Source organism: Meleagris gallopavo, chromosome 7 (assembly GCF_000146605.3).
Source record: "Meleagris gallopavo isolate NT-WF06-2002-E0010 breed Aviagen turkey brand Nicholas breeding stock chromosome 7, Turkey_5.1, whole genome shotgun sequence".
NCBI lineage: Eukaryota > Metazoa > Chordata > Aves > Galliformes > Phasianidae > Meleagris > Meleagris gallopavo.
In genome coordinates, this window is record NC_015017.2 from 7,641,186 (window position 1) to 7,666,787 (window position 25,602).

The 25,602-nt window shown below is 46.0% G+C and overlaps 1 long non-coding RNA gene across 4 annotated transcripts; it reads left to right on the forward strand.

The window, feature by feature from the left end:
* Positions 1-13: 13 nt before the first annotated feature.
* LOC116216802 lies at positions 14-20,552 on the forward strand. Of its 4 annotated transcripts, none has more exons than XR_004160286.1 (6): positions 14-10,217; positions 13,909-16,986; positions 17,104-17,177; positions 17,742-17,954; positions 19,834-19,987; positions 20,517-20,552. It is a non-coding gene; the product is annotated as an uncharacterized LOC116216802 (long non-coding RNA). The 4 variants fall into 4 exon arrangements; XR_004160285.1 differs by having other exon boundaries at positions 13,909-14,172; positions 16,478-16,986; positions 19,834-20,537; XR_004160287.1 differs by having other exon boundaries at positions 13,909-14,004; positions 16,478-16,986; positions 19,834-20,537.
* Positions 20,553-25,602: the final 5,050 nt, after the last annotated feature.

Consider the following 25,602-nt stretch of genomic DNA (forward strand, 5'->3'; position numbering starts at 1 on the left):
TTAGCAAAGTGGATTTGCAGAAGTGTTCAGGGCTGCTTTGTCAGTGGTTTGGCTGAGGATACAGGTTACAAATCCTGGGTCTTTCTGGTAGGTATAACTGGCTGGGAGCGACGTCGGAAAACAGAGATGTGTTGATGATGGGTGGCTGTTGGATGCCTGTTAACAAGTAACAGCCTGTTGTGCCTGTAACTACCTGGTGGCTTTGGGCACGTGCTTCAGCAGTCCATTTTCACTGGGCTGATTTGACAGTGGTGGCAGTGATAGGCAGATCTTTCTGTAAGAGCCTGGTGTGATGAGTGCAGCTGGGATGAGAGGCTTTTTGTCCAGCTGTTTGGTGAGGTTGTGTGGGGGAAAGTGTCCCTGTGACTGTATTTTTAGGTACTGCAGGTGTTTCCTGTACCTGTCTTTGTTGGTTTGCCCTGCTGCTTCTGCTAATAACCATTTTCTTCAGTACCATTCTGATTTGTCAACTTGTGTTATTACTCAAGTGGAGCAGGCCTGTTATTATTTCTGCTGGTGCCAGCTTGTTTTAGCATTACCTTGGTAATTCCCAGCCCTTCCCGGTGAAGTCTCTGTTTCTCCCTGGGGTTGTGTGGCACTGCCAGCCGTAGCTCTGCCGATGGAGCCTCCGGGGTTTGGGAAGGCACTTTGTGTGTCATCCTAACAAGTTGTTCACGACTTCAGGCACGGGGCTTCTGATTCGGCTGCTGAGAGGACTTGGATAAAGAAGAAAGGACTGTGTTTTTTCTGACGGCTGCAAATGAAAAAGCTTTTCGCTCGGGAGTCGTGGATCATATTTATGGAAATGTGGAGAGCGGTCGCAATATTTATAGCAGTTACAGGAGCGATTGAATCTATCTTTTATTGATACATATTTACATGCCCACAGAAATCCTATTGCTCTGTAGCTGAGAGAATTTTATTTGGATTTAGTATTTTGAAGTAATTTTTTAGTGCTTCTCTATTATCCAAGGAGTGCAAGATTCGATATTTCAAGTAGAGCTGTCACCGAGCAGCCGGAGGTTTTTAAAAGATTTTTGTTTTACATAAAGATAAATGTTGAAGACACATTTTTCAGAGACACCATCTGTTCCGTGTTGACCTTAATTTTCCGGATGAGTGCTTTTCCTCAAACGTTTTAAGTCTTGTCTACATTTCATTTGCTTGGGAGTGTTTAGGATATTTGTTGAACAGGAAATCAGATATTCAGAATGCAAACACACCATTACGTTGCAAATTATTGCCTTTGTATAATTTAGCAAACTGCTGGGTAAATAGTTCTGCAGACTGGCAGGGGCAACGCTGCCTCTGACATCTGGCAGATCGGCTTTTGGTGGGGCTGCATCTCACAGAATCACAGAACCGTTTGAGTTGCCAAGTCCTAAAGGCCATTTGGTCCAACTCCCTTGCAGTGAACGGGGACACCCACAGCTAGATAGGGGTGCTCAGAGCCACATCCAGCCTGACCTTGAATATCTCCAGCTATGGGGTATCCACCGTCTCCCTGGGCAATCTGTTCCAGTGTCTCACCACTCATATTGTAAAAAACTTCCTTATATCCAACCTAAATTTCTCCTCTTTGAGTTTTAAACTCGTTGTCCTATGGCAACAGACCGTTCTGAAGAGTTTCTTGTGAGAGCCAGCGCGGCTGGCTTATAGATGCCGAGCAAGAAATATGGAGGTCCCATTGTGACAACGGTGCGTAAATGGCTCTGGCCTGCTCTGTAGGTGCTTTGTAGGGACAGGGATAGGATAAGGGCTTGTGTCTTTGTGGCCCTGGAGCAGTTTGCTCTTCAGACAGAATAATGATTAGTTTTGCAAGGTAAAAATAAATTTGTTTCTGCACATTTGCTTTTTCATGATGAAAACCGACTTGATGTCGGTAGCATCGTCATAAAATGATGGGTTAAAACCATTTGATTGTGTGCTCATTACATTTCTGTAGATAGTTCTGCAGCAAGTGGTCTGTTTCACTTTGTACAAATAATTATTTTGAGACAAAACATCCAACTTATATGTGATTTAAAGGAGGTATTCTTTAAACTCTGCTTTTGCTTGCATATGGTCATAGCTACACAGCAGCAGTTAAGTGTATGTAGGGTGACAAGAGGTATTTTGGTCTACTGTGTTGCAAGTTAACTATGAAATCATTGTAGAGCTATTTGGAAGAGTGCAACCGTGTTTCTTAAGTTGGTATGAGAGAGTTGAAAGCAAAATGCTTATCCGTGTGACTATCTGAACTGCCTTGAGGTGGCACTAGATAGAATGTTTGTTGTAAACGTCTGGGGCTTGGGAACGCTGCTGCTTCCTGCTGGCCCATAGGAGAGGTCAGCACAAGCAGAGTGGCCGGAGGAGAAGGAATGTGGGTTTTGAGAATTTTTTTTCAAATTCACTTTTCACAGGAATGAATTCAAGTCACTGTTTTGAATCCGTGGTTCCCGTAAGGCGTGCTCTACTTGAAGGAAATTGCAACGTATGCACTTGTTGAAAAACAGAACAGCATTTTGCCTCGTTAGAGGTTGCTGCTTATCCCAGATAATCTCTGGATTGTAACTAATTAATGTAGCTACACCTGAATTTGGAGTTAGCTACAGGAGAGAAGGAGCTTATTTGTAATGAGGTTTTTTGTCTGATGGAAATGAACAGATTCCCCAAATGCTGTCCTTTCATCCAGAATTTCCTCACCAAGAACTGGATAGTGTAGGGATACAGACCGGTTCTGTTGTGCCATAAGCTCTTTGCTTCCTCGCCAGGGCATGTTAGCACTTGGCATCCTTTAACCCAAGTCTGAAGGAAAAAGATGTCCCTTTGGCTGGTTTCAGTGATAGCAAAGAGCACGGTGTTACCATTTGAAGCCAAATGTAGTCCTAAACATCATTTATTGGCTTGTTTTCACACTTGATTATGAAAATAGCACTAATTGTTGTCTGGTTATTCTAGACTATATACATTTTTTTTCCCCTCCGAGGTAAAATGAAGTTTTTCTGATTAACAGCAACAGTAAAATGTGACTGATTTATTTGAGCGAGCTGCTTTTTGCCAGGCACACTGCAATAACCAAAGTACTGTTCATTATGACATTGTACTGAGTCACTTGTTGATGCTATTTGAGGGAGAGAATTTGGTTAAGAAACTGGAACAGGATGTTCATTTTATTTCAGTCTTTGTAATTGTGAGTCATCTGATAGCTGATGAAATACGAAAACTCACATTTTAGACAGGGCTTCTCTTAACATAATTTTGGGATGCTGTTATTTGGTAGAGGGTAGAAAAATACACAAAGCTGATTTTGTGCAAAGAGGTTATTATAGTTGTCACTCTCTGCCGAAGCACTCATAAACTTAGTACATCTGCAGCATTTTGCCATGTCTTTAGTTAGTTTGTTGGTGGGTTGCAACAAGAGTTGATATGTACATAGCTCACAACTGTGCAGGTATTTGGGTTTTGAGAACGCCATTTCCACTGTGTGCTTTCTAGCTGGTTTAGGGATACGGCTTGTGGGCTGCTCCCACTGGTGGGCAGTGTGGGGAATCCCATTACGTGCATGTGAAGCAAAGGGAAACGGCTGAATTCGTGTTTTAACTGCCGTTTGGATATAATCTTATATGAATAAGATTATCCTGCCTGTGAATTCGCAGGACTGTTATTATCCAGGTGACTATCGGATTAGTATGAACCATCACATTTGTAATGCTGTCTCCTGTGGAACTAATTGATGCTGATAGGATCCTGAAGCTGAGCTTGCTTCTTTGTTGGAGCACAGAGACCTTCCAAAATAATTTGTGTGCATCCATTCAGCTTAACTTCAGGGTGGCGGGCAGCAAATCTATACCAGCCCAGCTTACTTAGGGTCAGAAAATAAAGTATATTGGCTCTGTTTAAAGCCGTGAGAAGAATTCACGTAGGAAGAACGTAATTATTGGGTCTGGAGTCTGACTAGGATGCGCTTTGCTACTTCAATATGTCTGTGGACGATATGAGAGTTCCTACCGAAGGCTCCTTCCCCTCTTAATAGAAAAGCAGGATGAATATGGGGAGTGGAGGTAAAAGAGCACATTTAAATCATCTGCAGCCGAGCGGTGAAATTCATTCATCCCTTTGGCGCTGTTGCTAATTTATATTTAAAGCAATGTGAATTTCATGAGCATTTTTTAAAAAAAATCATATTTTAAATTCAATTTGCTGTCAACTCATTTGATGTTTTATGTCAAGTCATTTCCCATAAACAGGTTACTGAATATCAAAAGACTTCTCATGCATAATTTTTTGAAGGAAATAATATTATAATAGAGATGTGAGCCCAACCCTCCTGAGTCAGGAACAGTGCTGGGATGGCACCGTTCCTTGGTGTTTTTCTTACTGCGCTCAGGGAGTGTCCTGGGCGAGTGGCATTCAAGAGGCGTGCAGCAATAATAAGTGTTTTCTAGCCTGCAGTAGATTGTTCTTCAATGGACTAGTGATAGGTAATCTATGAAGAAAGACATCAGCAGGTTCTTTGCCAGATATCAGAAAGAGAGCTGGAAGAAAATGGATTAAAATACCTCAAATGGGAGAGAGCTTTCAAGGTGTACAGCTCACGCGGAGCTTAATGGAGTGAGTACTATTGAGAGCGATGTTGAAAAACTAAGGCACGTTTGTTAAAAACTGTTGAAGAAATAACTGCTGTCTTTCCTTGGCACGGGATTCTTGCTTGTGCCCAGAGATTGCTGTTGTTTGGAAGGTGCAGCGCTATGTGAAACAGCATCAGAGCTGTCGTGGAGCTGAATCTTTTGCAAAAAGAAAGAAATTGGTCTCTGGGTGACCCCAACTTTTTTTCCAGGTGCTCAGTACAGTGCCCTGGGCGTGAGCACGTAGCATGCAGGTAAGCAGCTCGGGCTCTTGCACTAATTTGATGGATTCCTAGTGCAGAGCATCAGGCCAGGAAGGTTATTGCAATAGCTTTTTATTTATTTATCCATTATTTGAACTGGCTGCGTTGTAGAAGTGAGCTTCTCCCTCTCTTTGAAATCTGTTAGAGGAAAAGAATACCAAGCCCCCTGGTTTTCCAAAACCTATTTTTCCCCCCTAGCTTCTGATTGCCCTGGAAGGAGTAGGTTTTCTTTTTGTTATTGTTTTTTTTGGTTATTTCAACTAGAGAAGACATCTCCACCCTACAGCTAAGCGACAAAATGCTCTCAAAATGGGGTTTCTGAGCTTGAGGCGAGTCACCTGAAGTCCCTAAACTGGTTTTCAGCAGCCCTGACCCCAGTTATCTTCCTTCAGCTGAGCACAGTATTGTCTAACCTGGAGTGGCCGGAGTTTGCTCCCATTTTTGGTGTCTTTGCAGCTTATTAAGGGCCTCGGGCTGGCAGGGAGGTTTCTGAAAGGAGTTTTGTGGAAGGCTCAGGGATGGATGAGGTTGGCCTTGTTTTCAGGTGCTGGAACTTGGCAGTGTGAAGGACTGCAATGGCCCACACTTGCGGCTCACCTCGGGTCTCCAAGGTTGTGCCACGCACAGGGTGCAGCCTTCCTGTCCCATTGCTCTGGCCCAGGGGGAGGCCTGGGGCTAAAGGACAGGTTGGGCATTTGGTGCTCATTTCTCCTCCTCCTCGTTCCCTGGGCTGTTTTTGTTTTTAAGAAAATCAAAGGCATCCCTGAGCATCTTAGGTGTCTGGGTCTTGCCTGAGCGTGGCCTGGGGGTGGCTCCTGGTTCTGTGTGGGGCATCCCTTGCACCACAGGGAGACACGATATTTCAGTGCACCAATAGGTGGTGTGAGATTGCTGCTGTCTGTGGGAATCTAGAGTCTTTTTTTTATTTATTTATTTTTATTTTTATTTTTTTTATTGTTGTTGGTAGTGGGATCAGAGGAATGAAAGCTCGGTGCCAGCTGTAAGTAACAGCTGAATCAGAATTTTAGTAGGTAGGGCTGCCCCAGCCCTTAGTGACGCAGCCAGAGTTTGTCATTTGGAGCTCGGCAAATAAAAAACAACCAAAAAAACACAACAGTATCTAAAATGACACTGGGAGGTCCATTAAATCCTTGCAGACTAAATCTGCAAATGCAGCCTGCTGATCAGACCATGGGGCATCTTAAAGGGCTTGCAGGAAGGTTGTGCTGCAGCTCTGGGAAATCTGAACAGCCTGTTGAGAACTGTTCGTTTTGGAAGAGATGTGAAATAGTACTAAGCTTCAAAGGGTGGTGAGGCACTGGAACAGGCTTCCCAGACAGGTGGGGGTGCCTCATTCCTGGAGATATTTAAGGTGAGGCTGGGTGGGGGCTCTGAGCACCCTGACTGAGCATAGGTGTCCCTGTTCATTGCGGAGGGGTTGGAATAGATGGTCTTTCAAATTCCCTTTCAACTCAAATGATCCTGTGAAATTTATTCTATGTTTATACTTCGTGCAGTTCTTTCTTCAAAACAAACCGTTGTGGATTGCTGTGTGCAGGTCTGCCCCGCAGAACACACCTCTCTGCCCTCCAGTGTTTAATGAAGGGAGGCTGTGAAGCCAAGCAGAGAGAAACGTAAGCAGTGCAGCCTGCGTGCAGGCATATTTTCTAAAAGGGTTTGTGTCCGTGTGCTGCAGCTGGCAGTTGTCTTGCTCACAGCTGTTCAGGGAATGACAATTTCTCTTTGTTGCAGCTTTCAAGTTTTTTAAGCGTGTCAGTTTCATATAGAAACAATGACAAAAAGCATCTTCTGGGCCGTTTTCATCAGAACGGAAACATCTGGTTGGGGATAACGGGGTTCTGACAGCTTTTCAGCAGCGTGGTTGCTGATTTACCCAAGCCCCAACAGGTAGCTCAGCAGAGGAGCGGAGCTCACCGGTGTCTCCAGGCTCCGTGCCTGCCAGCACGCTGCTCTCATCGGTCAGGGACCGGGGCACGATGGCACTCAGCATGAGATGCAGGACGACAGCGCTGCGCTGAGGCCTCTTCTGCTAATCCTTGCTTAATGCGGTGCTGCTGCCGTTGTTAGTGGCTGTTGCTGGACAGGATTAAGGAAGAAAAAACTGTGAGAAGCAGGATTGGTTACGCGTTATCTCCCTGTATCTTCCAATCTCTCGTGTGGTAAGGCCTGATGTTTTCAAGTCTCCCTTTCGAAATGGCAGATAGAAACATATTGCTGCTGTCTGGAACCTTTAATCTTCCAATGGAAATAAGCTTTCCTTGCAGAAGCAGGCTGCTTTTTCAGGTGTTCTCAGAAATGCTGATGTTGTGCCTTGGTTGATCTGGCTAATTAAAAAATGAGATCTTGTCGATCCAAACTATTACTTTAATGGCAATGGAAAAAATGCAAAGTGCAAGAAAACCAGTGTTAGAGAGAAATGTGCCTCACTTCGTCCGTCTAATTTATACAGGAAGAATTTAGACTTTTATTGCGAGTCTTGATATCCGCAGACCCTCCAGTTAGGAACTGTTACTGTTTTAGTTACTGTTGGCTCCACAACATTTTATTCAAAGCCTGTCATTACTTGCCCGTGTTCAGGGAGGTCGCTGTGAGCTCCGCGCTCCAGCTTGCTAAAGCTGCCGCGCTGGGCTCTGCTGTGTTTTGTACCTCTCTTCTCTGGATCTTATCGAAAAATTCTCAGAAAGAGTGGTGAGGTTTGGCACAGGCTGCCCAGGGAGGTGGTGGAGTCACCATCCCTGGAGGTGTGTGAGAAATGTGTGGATGTAGCACCGAGGGATGTGGTTAGTGGGTGCGGTGGGGATGGCTTGATGGTTGAACTTAGCGGAGGTCTTATCCAGTTTTAATGATTTTATGGTTCTGCTCTGTGATTCTGTGAATACAGAATTTGACTTGGAGGTGTGCGCTTGAATACTTAAGCGTGCTGTTGGTCAGGGTGTGGAGGTTCCACATGTGCAGATGCTGCTGGCTCTGTCACTCGCTCGCACACCCATTTGCCAAAAAAACCACAAAATGATACGCAACTCCCGGTAGTGCAAGGACTCCAGGTGCCTTAATTAGATTAATTAGACTCAAAATGGCCAACATGACTACCTAGCAACAAAATTGAATTGTATGCAAACAGTGCATTAACTCCACTAGTCCTCCAAAGCAGCTCCCCAGTTTTTTCCCCATCCCTACTTTAGCCATTGGTAGGTAGTAGGGGTCTGACACAGATCCTGCGTGTGCTTATGGCAGAGCCTTTTGCCTTCCCAGGGCGGAAGCCTCAAAGAAAGGATCTGTTCAGGTATTCCTATGCTCCTACACCCCTAATTACGATCTCATGACTTAATCATGAGCTGCCTTTACCTCAGGTCTGCTTGTAGTGTCTTCCTCTTTTCTGCTTTTGACGCGTGGGCTTTGCCTTTAATGTGTCGGTTATTCACTTCTGCGGTGAGTGATGGGACTGAAATACCTGACGACAAGCAAAGAATCTTACAAATTCCTTTTGAAATACACCTGAAAATTGCAAATTCAGTTCTCAGATGCGAAATCCAACTACTTAGCACCTAAGGCATGCAACCAGGCGTGGGCTTCCTGCACAAACAGGTGAGCGGCACTGGTATAACACACAGCTTCTCTGTTTGAGTCTTGCTGCGCTCCCAGATGCAGGCCTACTTTCTTACTGGGGAGTCTCAAGATAGTCAGTATTTTCCTTAAGGCTCAATCTTCCAGCCCTGTGATTATGAGAAACTGCTTTCATTAACTAAAATTGGCCTGAAAGCGTGAGAGCGATCAACTGGCAGATGCTGCTGGCTTGAAAACAGCAAGATAAAGATACGTACCCCTAAATTTTAAGGCCTTTTGGCTTTTCAGGTTGTAATTTCTTTCTGGGAAACCATGTTGATAATTTTGGTGTGCTACTGACAACTTTTCACAGCTGGCTGTTGTTTCTAAGTTGGTACCTGAAAGATGCCCCCACTCCCCTTCCAGGTTTTGCTTCTTCAGGATGTATTTGGTAGTGAAACACCTGATCTATTTGATTTTGAAAAGATTTCTTGTTATATATGACTTTTGTGTTTGAGATACTTTTTTTTTTTCTTTGACTGGAAGCTTGGGATCCTTAGCCAGCCCTCTGTGAGCACAGCTGAGATGTGCACACTGTGGAGAGCACGGCTTGCTGACAAATCCCTCACCAGGCTGTTATTTGCTTCTGGTCGCATCACAAATGCTCACGCTGAGGTCCATTCTCATTTGGATGATGTGCACGTGCAAAGAAAATGAGTATCTTAATATCCATCGTGTCCCCCCACAGAAAAGATCCTTATGTCCCCCCACAGATGTGACTTTTTCGTAGCAATAAAAGAGAACATATCCGAATAGGGAAGAAAACATACGTTGGGAACTGGAAACCTTGGGAGCAGCCTATTTGTATTGCGCTCGTAGGCAGCACTGCAGAGCTTTGCTGCTTTCCCCTTGTCGGCAGTTTGCTGCACGAAGTTTTTCAGTGGTTCCGCTGCAAATGGCGAGGTTGCCTGGTTCACATCTATGCTCGTGCCAGTGTCGTGAGGAAGAGCTGCTGCTGCCCGGTTGGTGCCAGAACTCTGCCTGCTTGCTGGGTAGGTGCCAGCGTTTATGAACGACTTCCTCACCTTTGCCAACGTGATCTTGCCTGGGCTGAGCTGCTCTCGTTGGGTTTCTGTAGCACGACCAGGCTCACTTTGCCCTCCTGTGGCTGACGGGGGATGTTCAAGACGGCTCTATCCCTGTACATCAGTGCCCTCCAGGGCTGGAGTTGGCTCAGACTTTGCCCTCTGCTCAAAACAGCTCTGTGGTGATTGCATTCGGTATTTAGGATTACTTATAAGAGTAAGCACAAACATCTCATCCTTGAAACGTTGTTTCCTATTGCCACTTCATTTTAAACTTGGCTAACTGGAATAGCTGAGAGAGAAAATTAGCGTAGGATCCATTCACTTGATGTGAAGTACGCCCAAATTCTTATTGAGAGCGCTCCACTGCCAGTTCTTTTCCTAGGCCCTGCTGGCAAAATAATTCACAGTAATGGATGCTTCCACGGTGAGAGTTGAAGCATTCATTCACTTGATAAAATACATGCAACTCTACCACAGAATAACACTAATGTTGTTAACCTCTCTCAGAACTGTTAGATCTTCAGCTCTTTAGACCTCTGTCTATTCAGCTGCTTGCTACTGATGGCAATTCAACTGTTCATCTGTTTTCAGTTGCTGATTTGTTTGGAGAATCTGATGAAATACATGGAGAGGAAACAAGACTGGGACGTCGATCGCTGGCTCTGCATGTTCTTGCCTTCTTGGATGCGGCAGAGGTGGGTTGCGTCGGTAGCACGCAGGGTGGCTTGAGCGTGGAAACGTGCCACCTTGTGCCATAGTGGGGGTGATACATCGGGTCACTCTGCTTAGGCAGCAGCTGGGGGTGCCGGGTTCATTTTATGCTGAGAAACCGGATGTGGTCGGTGGGAGAGTGGGCAATGACTTCCAATCTATAGGTGCTGTGTTTCAGGGTGATTCTTTAATTGGAAGCGGAAAGAAGGTTTAGATTATTTGGACAAATTTCTGATGTGAATTTAAGGAAATGTCACATTCTAATACTGGTAAAGAAACAAATAGTGAAGCAACGGAAGCTGCTGATGTTTGCATTCAGCAGAAGTGGTCTCAGGAGGTACTTGTTGGCAATGGTTCACGTTCTGTGCTTGGGTTCAAGGATATCACTGACACATTTTCATGTTTAGGTGAGGAAATTGGAGGACGGCGTGAATGCGTAAAACTTGATGAAGAAACAGGTCTTTAAATGCTGTAAATGGATCGGTAATTCACTAGTACTTAGCTGAGATATAAGCAGTTTGGGTCAAGTAAGGACTATAGTTCTCTATAGGCTTGTCATTCTGTAAATCTGGTTTAACTGTTTATAACTCCTATAAATAGAAAAAAGGAAAGAGTAAAGGAAAACAAAGCTTGAGGCACGTGAGCTGCAACTCTTTTTAAAATAAATAAAAGCCACCACTGTTGGTGACGATGAATGCAATAAACTAAAGGTTAGTGCAGGGAAAAGCAGGACTGGGGCCCAAATGTGATTATAATGCAAGTCAGAATGTAATTCTTAATGCAGGAGGGGATGTGGGAGTGCAAAAAGTGTTTGATATGGTAAAATTTTTGCTGTTCTGTAGTTCGCAGCCTAAAGTTCTGCGCCTGTTGAAGATTTCCAAAGTTGGAGCTTTGGAATCGCTTTAATGAGAAAAATTTATTTTTACATTACAAAGGAAATAATGGCCTAGAAAAGAAAAAACTCGGAAGTATGCAGAAAACACCAGGATTAGGACTGTGAAAAACCACACAGAAAATTGCTTTCAGGTTCACATTTCAGAGCCTAAGTGGCCTGAGTTCTCAGATGTGACAAGCAATCACCAGCTCCTCTTCTACTTTACAGGAGCTGCGGAGTGCTCAGTGTGCGTTTGAAAATGTGGCCGCTGATTTAGGCTGTCGCGTAGGGATTTAATGGGCTGATGTGAGGCATCCACTTCAGGAAGTTTTGACTGGATTCACACGAGCCCTTCCAGTCAGAATTTATCATTTCTTATTTCCCATGACCAGTTAGAGACTAAAGTCTGTTTTCAAGTTTCTGATGCAGAGTTTGCTTATAGCCCTGGGAGGATGGCAGGTATTTTTAAGCAGCGGTGCCTTGACAACTGGTCAACCTCTCAGAACTTAATTGTTCGTGTATGCTGAGCGTAGCGAACGTTGGCAGCTCTGGGACAGGCTAGGTTGGTTTCCACCAGTTCCAGAGAATTTAACCAAAGACTTGATGGTACAAAAGCTCTTCAGCAGATCAAGTCCCACCACCTTGTCCAGCCACATGTACGTAATCCCTTGCAGTAATTTGCCCATCCTCTTAGCAGCGTCTGGCGATGGAGGCTCTCCTGCCGCCCCAAACAATCTTGCTAGTGCCTCGTGGTGGCTGCTGTTGAAAAGCATCCCCTCCAATTGTTCTGATGCTCTCTGTTGACATAGAATCTCAATATTCTTTCCCTTTCCTTCAGAGAGATAATATCTAGATGGTTCTTGCCTAGTTTTGAAGTATCTTTATATCTGACAGGTAGCAAACTTTCCTTTGATCTTCTCTCTTTTGGTGCCAGAAGGTTGAGAGAGTGATGATAGATTTATTTACCTAGGTATTCTTGGCTCTCTTCAGTTGACCTGCAGCTTTGTAAATGCAGTGTTTCAGAGGAGGTCTAAGGACTTAGGGATTTGTTATTGTCGATCCGTGGAGATTTCCTGTACCTACTGTCTTTTATGATTTACGCCTTCCCTGTTTCATACGGGGTCTATCCTGGCTAAGCATAGGGCGTTGCATTTTTCTTCGCTAGAGTACAAACTGGATTACACTTCTAAGACTGTTCGTTCTGCCAATTTGTCAAAATCGTGTTCATTTTAGCTCTGTCTTCAAAATTCCTTAATGCTTTTGTCATCTGCAGAATTAGTAAGCGTGTTCTTTACCATTCTCCAAATTATTTATGAAAGCGTTCGAGTCATCTAAGACAGACCATCGTGGAAAATAGCCGTTCAGTTTGAGAGCGAACCACTGATACCGCTCTCTGAGAACAGAGCATTGAACTTAAGTACTCTAGGTCACATTTCCCTGTTTTACGATTACATCTTCAAGACTGTACAAAAAAAAAAAAAAAGCTCAAGGCAGAATGCATACTGTTGCTTCTTTGACTTTTCAATGAGAAGAGGCGTGCGATACAGCCGTGGGTACTCACGGATGTTTGTCTGGTCCTATGATCAGCCCAATTGGAGGGATCCAAGGTAGGAACAAGCACCTTAAACCTGATGGGCAGGCTAATTTAATAGGAACAGTTAGAGGGATTTTACGTCTTCCCTTTTGTTTCCTCTGAGTCCAATGGGATGCGGGTGATCAGGACAACGCAAGAACATGCTCTCCCGTTAGTCAGCTTGTAAGATGGGGCTTCACCGTGAAGTGCTCAGAGCTACATGGAAATGCGTGCACAAGTTTGGAGGGCCAGGTTATCTGAGCAGGCCCTCAGTAACAGAGAGGGGCAAACAGGTGGATTCCGGGCTGGAAACTACCCATTTCTGGCAAAACTTCATGGCAGAGGGCTGAGGTGCCGGGGGGTTTCGTCACAGCGTGCTCAGCTTTGCTGCCCCAGGTCCCAAATCTGCCACCCTGAGGTGTCGTAGTGGGGCTGGTGCTGGTTTTCACTGTGCTTTGGGCCTGCTGCATGACTGACTTTACTATCCGCAGCCATAGTGCAAAGGGAAATCCTGCGGAATGACCCCACCTAGAGAGGAAAATGCTGAGCGTGGATTCATTGTGCCCTTGGACTGCGCTTTGTCGCATACGCGAGTGGTGAATCACAGCATAGTGATACATCCCAGTTTGCTGGCTGCTCCTCTCACATAGCACCTGTGTTGCTCTGCAGGTCATCGAGCTCCAACAGCACAGTGCCTTTTGCTCAGCTTGGGGATGCAGTTGGGGTGCGGGGGGAAACCGGCCCCGCTAACTGCTGAGGGTGTGGGATAACTCCACTGCTGCAGCAAGAGATGTGCCTGGAACGTTTGCCTCCACTGATGGCAAACATTACGAATAAGTAGAGTTCTTTCTGGTGACGTACTTTCCACTGGAAGGTAGCTGCTTCCCGCTTTTGCCCTGCTTTACAGGGCAGGCGTGTGCTCAGTGATAGCACACAGCAAGGCACGCAGGGCATTTAGCACCCCATCGTTATCTCAGTTGATATTCAGAAACCTCTGACTCGTTCATGACAGGGAGGAGGCAGAGCTATGAACTAAAAGCAGCCGCGTACATCTGGAATAGAAGGAATGCTGGTTTCTGACAGTTTCATCTTATGTGGCATAATAGGCTCTAAGCTGGAGAGTAATGCTCATCTGCTGCGGCATTTGAGCCACCTCTGCTGTTAGAGGGCAGATTTTCAGTTGAACCAATGTGCAGCAGCGGAACCGGCAACAATAATAATTCTTCAGTGGTACTGAGGAACTGCTCCTGATTCCCTCTCCTGCAGTTTCAGGGCAAGTTCTGTGCATCTGGTGTTGGCATCTTGTTCATCATCAGAAGCCCAGGTAAGAATAACTGGAGGCGTTGCTTGAAGCATTGTAAGATTTTTCTAGTGACTCTTAATAATGCTCTGGATGTTTCTCTTGGCTCATGTGTCCCGCGTGCATTACGGTCGTGTCATCACTGCAGTGCAAACTGCTCTACAACTGCGCAGACCAGGAGCAGGATGTGAGGTGGGTGACTGGGGCTGTAACGAGGGCCCTGCGAGTTGTCGGTGCTGTTGGCAATTTTGTTAGTGCCCTTTTTATCCAATTTATTGTGAGTGAGGGGGAAAACACTAGCCTTGAAAGTGCAGGAGAAAGGAGCTGTGCTGGAAGGCCCATTACGGACCTGGGTGCATGGCATCGTGCTGTCGCAGGGAAGCACAAACGACATGGGAATTTTATTTGTGTACTCTTAACTTCTGCTCCTCTTTTGACATCGGGGAAACAGTTGCGCTCACTATATCTCTTCGGTTTGAGTAGCTGTTTGCGTAGCATTAAGACAAGTGCGTTTTGGAAGCGGAGAGTTTTAGGTTACAGGATTGTACTTGGTGAAGTTGATGTTCAACAAAATTCCCGTTTTGACATTAAAATCAGAAGTTGCACAATCTTTTAGTGCTGCGTATGCCTGAGCTACCCATGGTACTCAACGCTAAGTCATTCCTGCCAGCAGCAGCACTCTGAGGAGTTTATGCATTACATCACCACCGGTAATGACAAAAGCCAGGAGGAACGTTGAAACCTCGGAGGCTACACCCCCCCAGGCTCTGGTTAGCTCTGCGTTAATATCTGTTTTCTTAATGCACAAGTTGGAAACAAATATGGCTTACGGAAGAGGTTTAACTGCTCCAGCCTTCAATTCTTAAAGAAAAGCAGCTCGTACAGTATCAAGGCCTCAGAACAGTGGGAATCTTGACAGTGGTATATAGGGCACGTTTCCACTGCGGCTCTGTTTTGCGGGAGAATTAACGTTGCAGTTGATTTTTCTCTGCTTCTTTGGATTGTGAAAACAATAGACGTGCTGAGTGCTTCCAGACGGCTGCTTAGCACTGTGTGATCAATGGAAGCCTCCCGCATGTTGGTGGAGGAGATGAGTAACATCCCTGCGGGAGCTTGGGCAGCCTGCCTCGGGGAGCACCACCCCCAGAGTGCCACGTCTCATCATCCGCCGTCCCTCCGTTCTCCCTGCAGCCTGCTTTCGGCGCTTTTCTATGCGTGTAAGCTAGAACAAAGCTCCCAAAGATAAAATAGCTCAGTGGGCAGCCTGCTAGGGAGCAGCTACAAAATGCCGCTGCACGTCGGGAGCTTCTCCAATGTCAGATGGTGTCACAGGATGGTGGTGGCTGTGGGCGGTGTTCTCGCGTTACAGATGTGATAAACCTCTGCCAGAGTTTGACTAGCAGCTCTGGCTGAGAGGGATGGCTGATCAGATCCTCTTGGAGCTCCCACCGAGTTACCTGGTGTGTAGGAAGTTTATTTTCTTCTCTTGCAAACATGAATCAATTGCTTTAATAAGCAATAGTTTATTAGAGGGAAATAGTCTTCAGGGAAGAGGAACTGAGTAACGTGAAGTACACTTAATTTTAAAGGGCTCTAATTGCCGCACAGTCCCGTCGGAGGCGGCTACTTGTTTCTCTGAACTGTTCAAGTTAATGACCTCGGGACCTATTTTGTGTATGTCTGGAAGTCACCGCATCCATATTGTGTGGCTTCATTGTCACCGGTTTACAGTAATAGCCCTGGCGAGGACTGCTTTGTATCTCCGAAGCAGTGGGAAATACTGCAGGTGCTGTCTGTGCGTCATGTATAGCGTTCCTCACATTGATGCCACGGGACATTCATTCATTCCTGGATATGCAAACTGCCACGGTTGTGCTTGTGCAATTGAAGGGATCTCTTTTACCATAGAGAAAGATGTATGCATCAGGTGCGTCACTGAATGACCTGGCACTCGCTCATTAATAGTTTCAGTTTTTAATACCACTTTGACAGCTTGTTGGAAAGCAGATGTATACATCCCCACAAATACCAATACATGAAAATCCCCCTTTCAGTAAGGGTGGAAAGTTAATTACTTTTTGTCTCTGCACTAATACCTTGCAGCAGCATTGGCTACAAGTAGTGCCACGGAGTTTATGTAGGATAGAAAATGAGCGTTCTCACAGCCTTGTAATGTCCCGGTTATTTCTAAGATGGATTTAATGACATTTGAGGTTTGTAAGTGCACTCGGCTTGTCTCAGCTCCTTCCTCTGTCCGAATGGCTCTCACGATTGCTGCCTCACTGATCTCTGCTTTGAATTTGCCAGCATTTCTTATCTGCCCGCTGTGGTCTGTTTGACACGTGCAGCTTGATAAGTAGTAATGCTAAATAATAAGATAATACTTCTGGCCCGTTATAAAGGGACTTTCTGTTCTTTGGTAACTTAGAGCTCTGTAACGACCTGGTTTTACCAAGCCTCTTAGTGATAATGGATATTTTTGCCTTTATGTTTGTAGCAGGAGGGCTGAGCCCAGGGTCTCCGGAGGCTGGAGACAAAACCTCAGAGCTGGAAGCTGCGTTGCATCGTGTGGATCCAGACGCCCACTTCAGCACTGCCCATCTCTGCCGTGTGGAGATGGCAGTGCTCGCATGCAGCCCGTGCCGCTACATGCAAGGCAAGCAGCATGCCAGCAGGCTGCCCACGTCTTAACCTGATTTTGGCGTTTTCTTTTTAACATATATCCCCAAGAGAGTAGTCTTCTCCTTCACCTCTTCTGGGATTTGGTAGCGTTTGAACTATACTAGGAGCAATATGGTCTGTGTTGCCGTCTGGATGCCTGCTTATCGCTGCGAGACAAGTGCCTGGAAGCAATCCTCTGGGGAAAAACCTGCTCGTTTCCACTCTTTACGCTTTATTGTGGCAGTATCTGAGAGCCACAGTTATGGTTTGGAGTCGCATTGTGTAGGGAGCAGATTATGAGCAAGCCTGGCACGGAAGAGGATGGTTCCTTGGGGATGGGCTAAGGTTTGGTATTTTTCTCAAGTTTTCTAGAAAAGTCATTAGCTTCAAAATGAGTGGCAGAGCTGGTGGTATTTATGGCCTGCGTGAGTAATATGACATCTTTCATCATTTTACTTCAAGGTCCAAGACGCAGAAGGCTGAGTGCCGGGAAGGGAAGCTGGCGAGCCAAGCTCTGGCAGAGTTACTGCCTCCAGGTACCTCTTTGTGGCAAACACTAGCGTTTATCCTCTATACTGGGAGAATACTGAGGTACAAAAAATAAACCCAACCAAACAGGTTTGAAAAGATCTAAGTCATCTGCAGGGAGTCAAGAATTCATCTTGTAACAGGAGATCAAGTAGGTGTTAAAGCATTTGTGTGGTATGGGGTGAGGAAGGTAGTGAACACCTATGAAAATTCATTATGTTCGTCTTGTTTTGTTTCCTCTATAATGAGGAGCAGCTCCTTACAAGTTATTGTAGATCTCCTGCAAAATTTCCTTCTAATTTGCTGGGTTTTCTTACTAGTCCAATGCATGCTGAGAAGTGGCGTAATCCACAGGAAGCCCCATTAATTTCAAGGAATGATTCTGCTTCGGTAAAGCTGATTAGCTGAGAGTGTTAAGTAAGAGTTTTTGCAACATAAGAATTGTCAAGCTATTACCAATTTTTACATGGATTTTTCCATACTTGATGTTTTAGAAAAGTATTTTAATTGCTGACTGGAAGAGAAAAATGAGTGTTCACGTTGTTCTTCTGTTTGCCGCCTCCTTGTTTTAGAGAGAAATAATCTTGCCAACGGAAGACAATTAAGATGCTGTTTATTTCATCAGTGTGTGATAATGGAGCAACGAAGTGGTTTCTCAGACCTCAAGTCCTCACTAGAGCTCTCGCAGGGGAAAGGAGCAGCATGCAGCTGAGCCGGCGTACGAAATGTCTCATTTGCCACGTACGAGGGAGCGACCTAACTGTCCCTGTAAGCTACTCTATTAGGTATGCTTCTGTATGGCTGGAGGAGAAAAAAAATGCAGGCTGGGGGAGAAAATAACGCTGGAAGGAAAGGTGGAATAGTTAAGCTTAAGTTGTAGGCGGTGCACTGTTTGTTTGCCTGGCAGCCAGCTTTCTTGTGATACGAGCACTGTGTTTGTTTAATATGTCCCTTATCAATTCTGGAAGCTAATACTTGAGATGGTCCTCCATGAAAATAAACAGGAAGTGTTTGAGTGAGAATTAAGATATCGCATGTCTTACTCGTCAGAGCAGTACTTGGACACTTTACCTTGAATCCGAGGAAACGTCTGGCAGATAGACAATCTGTGTTCTAAGAAGTGTCTCTTAAAAGCTATGTTCTGTACTGAAACTGCGCAAGGAAGTCAGAGCTAAGAGGAGGATCTCGGCTGTAATCACATTCGAAGCGTGCAGTATTTTTTTTGAATACATCAGATGCCTCTGTAGTAGTCTCAAGTCAGGCTTTTAGACCTACAGGTAGCAAAGAGGCTGTCTGCCTTTATGAGAAGCTCCAATAGGGATTCTGTATTCCTCCTAATACAGTTGCAGAAGTCGGTCTGCGCAAGGGGACTCTGGTCAGCCTCATTTGCTCTGCTGCAGAGACTCCACTGTCTTCGGTGCATTCATCCCAAAATGAATTCCCAGTATGCAAGAGCAGAATCAAGCTCCCCAGGTTTACCTCTCGCTAAATTTAAACACAGATGATTTTGTTTCCGAAAATGGCACTTGAGATTATTTTATGCACAAATGCAGTAAGATCTCGGTGCAAGCAGCAGCACAAGGCCTTATGTTATGTGGCTGAGGTAGATGTAAATAAATGGATGATGGAAGAAATGATTGTAAGATGTTACTGCTGATGGATGCTGGGAGCACCTCCCTTTCTCCTCCAAAAAAAAACAGCTACAAAAACCCAATCAATCAAAAAAAACGGAAAGCTTAGTTAGGTGGCTGCGAGGGTTATCATAGGCTAGTGGAATCCCGGTGAAAAACCACTTGAGGATGCATATCAAAGTCGTGATAGTAATAAATTGTGGACAGAAAACAAGCCAGAAGCTGGAATGCAGCAGCAGGCAAAGCAGCGAAGCAGGGTAGTGAAGGAACAATAGCAACAATAAAATTAGTGTATTAAATCTGTTATGAAGCTATAATATATGTGAAATACAGCACCCTTCTCACCAGGTAGTATTCACATAGCACACAAAGCTGAACACAGCAATCACGTTGCATAAAGAGGATTACTGCGTAGAAGAACTCTATAGCAGTCAGGAAAGGAAGGACCGCTTCTCACGAAGGGCGTGACTGAGCTATTGAAATGAGAACAATAACAGCTCTCAGTGCTGATGACCATGTAAGTTTGATGCCTGTAGGTTCTTGCCAGGCTCACCACGTGCTTTGTTAAGTGCTGGAAGGAAGCAAAGTCGCTGCAAATTGATGGAACGCATTAGGTGGAGAAGAGGAAACTCCGTTTCCTGTCAAATAATCGTTTCAGCTAATGATTTTTTTGCAGTGTGCGGCCAGCTGCGTAGTTGAGTGTAAATACTGTGTGGGGGAAGATGGTGGAGCTCATTTAATAGTTTGTGTTTTTAAAAACTAAAATAGGGGTGAAATAGAAATTGCACGGAAACAACGAGAGAGGGCACCGAGCATTGTGCTGTAGTGCGGTGATGAAGATTTATAGAGCCAAAATGTTCTTTCACGTTGCTCCAGTAGGGATGCATCAGAGCAATATTGTCACGCTCTCTGTTATAAGTAGTAAATCGGTTAAGTTCCAAGTAGAGATTTTTTTGGTTTATCTTTACAGCTTGAGTACTTAGTACGTGTAGAAGCACTTTCCCAGATTTATTTTCTTTTTTGTTTTTGCTAGGAAATGCCAGGGAACAACCTAGGAAATAAAAAGATTGGAGCAGGAGCAAGTTGCTTCTGACCTCAGAACAGCGTGACAACGGTGACCTGGGAAACGGCAAGTCTGTGCCACGAGAAGGAACAGTAAAAGGCACTAGTGAGGAAGGGAAAGCAAGGTAGCGTGTACTGCTTCTCAGCAGCTGCGTGAGAATGGAGCAACTCCCGATGAAGGCCAAACATGAAAGAGCGGCCCAGCCAACATGATCGCTCGTATCTTAATATAGCAGAACTCTTGGGAAAGCAAGGGGATGAGGACCGGAAACGGGGAGGAAGAAAAGCGGGGTTCGCTTCCAAAATCCATTTGGAACGCAGAGAAATCCTGCTGGCTCTCAAAGGGCCCTTCCTCCCAGCTCCCACCCTTCCTGCAGATGGCTTCCTTCGTACGCGCCTCCCTCTATCCACAGCCCACTCTTCCATTTGTCATCCGTATTTTCCTACTCATTTTCTTCGGCCATGCACTTCTACCATTCTTAATTCCTCCCTCTGTTTTCAACTGAGTGGCAGGTACCTTACTGTTAAGACATACTGGGAGCTGATTAAGAAGATCTAATGGGTTTATAGGATTCTGTAAACTGTTTTACTTATTGGTGAAAGAATTTAAAATAATTCCAAAATCTGTAAAAATTTTGCTTTATTTGGAACTAGATGTCTATATGGGAACTGCTGAATCACGGCCTGAACCACTGATTGATCTCCTAAGGCAAGCAATGAGTCAGCCACTGGAGCACAGGTGAAGGCCATTCACCTGTCCTGCAGGAAGAGGTGGAGCCTGGTTCCACTTCTCCTAGACCCATTTAAGAGCTGACTACCAGTGGGAAAGGATCTCATCTGGAGATCACTCCTCTGGAGTTTTGCAGAGAGCCCAAGACGAGGGTAAGCTTTCTATCTATTTTTGCTTTGTTATTGTAATCTGCTTTGCCAAACTCTCTTGTTGATTTCATGATTATAACATCTTTATATTCATTAACTATACACTGTCATAAATACATATTAAATTTATATCATACAAAGTGTTTTAGAGCTAGTGCACAGCATGATCTTGTTTGAGATCGTTGCTGGCCCTAACACAGAAATGCACGCGTTGTGTATTGTAGGCTTAGCTTTTGTTTGTAGAGGGGTGCAGCAGCTTGCAGAGGTCGTAATCATTCTTCCAAAGAGCTTACATCTAGACACGAAAACAGAAAATCTCTTTTTTTCAAATTTGTGTAGGACTTGTTTACACAGGTCTCATGCAGCACGTCACCTCATACTGTGTTCAGTCATAATCTGCTCGTTGACTTGAAATCTCCACCAGTCATGGAGAGAAGAACGTTAAACAGGGTAGGAAAAGGAGGGCTATTTAGAAGTCACAAATTGCTTATAGCTTTCCCTGTGATATTGTGGAAATGACAATTGACTCTGCAAATATAGACAACTTGTGTGCGTTAATAATTTGTTGGCTGCTAGCCAGACGTTTTCCCGTTCCCTTTTCCACGTCACTCTCGGTGCTTTGTTGAGCTGTAATGACTCAGGGACCAGGCAGCTGGTTAATGCAGCTCACGCTGTCACTCTCACAGGGCTCATTTGCCTGCAGGCATGTCAGAAGGAACAAGTAATGTAAGGCTATGTGTAATCATAGTTGGCACCGCACTGAGGAGACGCTGAAGCTCACTTAAAATGAAAAGCGCAGGACATAGGGAGCCGAGGAGCTGAGAAGCGCGACACGGGCTTGCAGTGATCATTCCGCTTATGTAGGCAGGCTGTTGCCTATATTTGGCCTAAAAGAGGCGTGCGTACATAGTCTGCAGCATTGGCATTCTCTGCATTCTTACCTCACGTTGGCTGTACATTTTCATTATTTAGCATTGCTGATGCCACCTGACCTCTATGCAACAGATGAGCTGACAAGAGAGGCAGCGGGTCCTGATCTCGAGAGGCATTCAGAACCCCCACATGCACAGCCCTAAGAAACCTGCTGTGAGCTGAGGCGTCAGATCTGGACATCACCAGATGTTCCTATACACCTCCACCGTTCTGTTGTTACGGATCATCTTCCGCAGCTCACTCTGCTTTGCAGGTGGGTCCTTCTTTGTGTACAGGAACCGCTACAGGATGATGTACGGTTTGCACGGAGTGAAATGCAAGTGCAACCTCCAGGTTCTCAGCTGGCACAAGCCTGAGCGTGCTGCGGCACAGTGTCCAGGCAAGGCAGAGCCGGATGTCTCTGGTGCTGCTGATGCAGCAGGCCTGGGCTTGGCTTAGCAGTTAAGCATTGCAGAGCACTAAATGCACAAGCTTCTCATCATGACTGTTGAGTGCGCGTGGGTGGCCTTGGTTTGCATGTCTTCATGTCTTAATTCTGCAACAGACTTGATGTGTTTTTTGAGAGCTTTGCACCAGCAGGCGGCAGACTGTGTTGCAAGTGAGGTATGGCAGACAGCTTCAAAAACAAAATAAAGAAGTTTCACAACCTCTGGTGATGATGTAGTACAATTCTGTTGTGAGCTATCTCAAGCAACTCTGTCCTTGAGCTGTTCAAGCCCAGCATTTTTGCCTGAAGAAGGGAGAAGGACGGGAGTTAGTTCTGAATCAGGCTGACTTTGGGCTGTATACTGCGGTGGTGTTCTGTGGAAGTCTTTTTTTGCCTGTTTGTTCAAAAGAAGGGAAACAAAAGGTGTAACAGTAGAGATAGATATATGTTAGGAACCACGGGGTGATAATAATTAGAAAAAAGTTACCCGGAGAGAAATAATGACTCATAATTTATGTTGGCCTGACCGTTGCTATGGAAAAAGAGGTTAGTGCCAAGGGTCATACAACAATATTCGTCTCTGATGTGAAAGGAAAAACAAAAAAAATAACAACCTCTAGCTTATAACATAAAAGATTTGGTTTGCGTTACAGCAGCAAGCTCCATTAAAGAGGATAACGATGTAAGAAAAATTAAAAGTGACGTTGATTAGCAGCCTTGAACACAGGCAGAGAGAACACTAGAGAGAATGCTCATACCCAGGTTGAGCACAGGGCAGGAGGAGTAAGGGGAAGGAAGCAAGATGGGCAGAACAGGACGGCAGGAGCACAGCGCAACCGACCAGCTGCAGGTCAGGGTCTCCTTGCGCACGCAGCAGGGCCCACCTTAGGGCTGGGACTGACTCTAGGGCAGTATACAAAACAGAACCTTGGCAATGTGCAGCTACAAGTGGCTATTGGCCTATTTTTTCCATTTATTAGGGAAAGAAGGGGTGATGAGTCAGGCAGGAGGATGCCTATGTGCTGAGTCAGCACCCTAGGCTGCTCCGGCAGCTGCACGGACTGGAGTTCCCTTGCCTGGCCAAAACCCTCACTGGGCTAAAGCAGCTATGAGTTTAACGGGATGAGGTGCTGATGCTCTCTTCGCAGCGGCAGTACTGCTTAATGGTTTCCTAGTGCCACAGAGAGCCAGCGAAGACTCATCCTTGAACTCAAAAGCGGCCAAAATGTCAGCAACACTGGATTGAAGTAAGGAGTACAGAGACTGAGGTGGGTATGGAATAATACAGATAATAAGAGCTTGGGATGGGAAGAGATGGACGAGATGGCATAGACTGGTGTCAGGTAAGTGTTCGATGAGAAGATGAAATGTGATGCCTGCGAGAGTGGGGATACGATGGGACGAGATAAGATATCTGGGGATGCAATGGGTTGCGGTGAGATGATGACTGGGGGAGAGGTGAGCGAGGGTGAGGTGGGGTGAGGTGAGATGACACCTGGGAGTAAAGGGGTGGTGAGATGATGGGATGGGACAAGATAGGATGGTAAGAGATGGACAGGACGGGATAAGATGGACGGGATGGGAAGGGATGAGATGAGCTGGGAGACGAGATAAGAGGTGAGATGAGATGATTGGGGATGGGATGGCACGAGATTAGATGGGACAGGAGGGATGGGGTGGGAGAGGAGGTGGAAGGGAAAGGAGAGGTGAGGTGGATGGGATGGGAGGATGGGATGGGATGGGAGGATGGCATGGCATGGGATGGGAGGATGGCATGGGATGGGATGGGAGGATGGGATGGGATGGGAGGATGGGATGGGATGGGAGGATGGCATGGGATGGGATGGGAGGATGGCATGGGATGGGATGGGATGATGGCATGGGATGGGATGGGATGATGGCATGGGATGATGGGATGGGATGATGGGATGGGATGATGGGATGGGATGATGGGATGGGATGATGGGATGGGATGAGATGAGTGAGATGAGATGGGATGGGATGATGGGATGGGATGATGGGATGGGATGATGGGATGGGATGAGAAGAAAAGAGATGGGATGGGATGAGTGAGATGATGGGATGGGATGAGTGAGATGATGGGATGGGATGAGTGAGGGGATGGGATGAGTGAGATGATGGGATGGGATGAGTGCGATGATGGGATGGGATGAGTGAGATGATGGGATGGGATGAGTGAGATGATGGGATGGGATGAGATGGGATAGGGGAGGGGAGGAGGATTGAGATGAGATGAGATGAGATGGGATGAGAAGAGAAGAGATGGGATGGGATGAGATGGGATAGGGGAGGGGAGGAGGATTGAGATGAGATGAGATGGGATGAGATGAGATGATGAGATGGGATGAGATGGGATTGGATGAGAAGAGAAGAGATGGGATGGGATGAGTGAGATGATGGGATGGGATGAGATGGGATAAGGGAGGGGAGGAGGATTGAGATGATGCGATTGAGATGAGATGAGATGGGATGGAATGAGATGAGATGGGATGGGATGAGATGAGATGAGTTGAGATGAGATGAGATGGGATGAGTGAGATGATGGGATGGGATGAGATGGGATAGGGGAGGGGAGGAGGATTGAGATGGGATGGGATGAGATGGGATGGGATGGGATGAGATGGGATGGGATGAGATGGGATGGGATAGGGGAGGGGAGGAGGATTGAGATGGGATGGGATGAGTGAGATGATGGGATGGGATAGGGGAGGGGAGGAGGATTGAGATGGGATGGGATGAGTGAGATGATGGGATGGGATAGGGGAGGGGAGGAGGATTGGGATGGGATGAGTGAGGGGAGGGGATGATAGATGATGGGATGGGATGGGATGGGATGAGATGGGATAGGGGAGGGGAGGAAGATTGGGATGGGATGAGTGAGGGGATGGGATGGGATGGGATGAGATGGGATAGGGGAGGGGAGGAAGATTGGGATGGGATGAGTGAGGGGATGATAGTTGTTGGGGAGATGAGATGAGGGGATGGGATGGGATGAGATGAGGGGATGGGATGGGATGAGATGGGATGGGATGAGATGGGATAGGGGAGGGGATGGTAGATGGTGGGGATGAGATGAGATGGGATAGGGGAGGGGATGGTAGATGGTGGGGAGGGGATGGGATAAGGGAGGGGATGGTAGATGGTGGGGGAGAGGAGGAATGAGGAGATGAGATGGGATGATAGGGGAGGGGAGTGTGGGGATGGATGGGATGATGAGATGAGATGAGATGGGATGGGATGAGATGGGATAGGGGAGGGGATGATAGATGGTGGGGATGAGATGAGATGGGATGAGATGGGATAGGGGAGGGGAGGAGGATTGAGATGGGATGGGATGAGTGAGATGATGGGATGGGATAGGGGAGGGGAGGAGGATTGGGATGGGATGAGTGAGGGGAGGGGATGATAGATGATGAGATGGGATGAGATGGGATGAGATGGGATGGGATGAGATGGGATGGGATGAGATGGGATGGGATG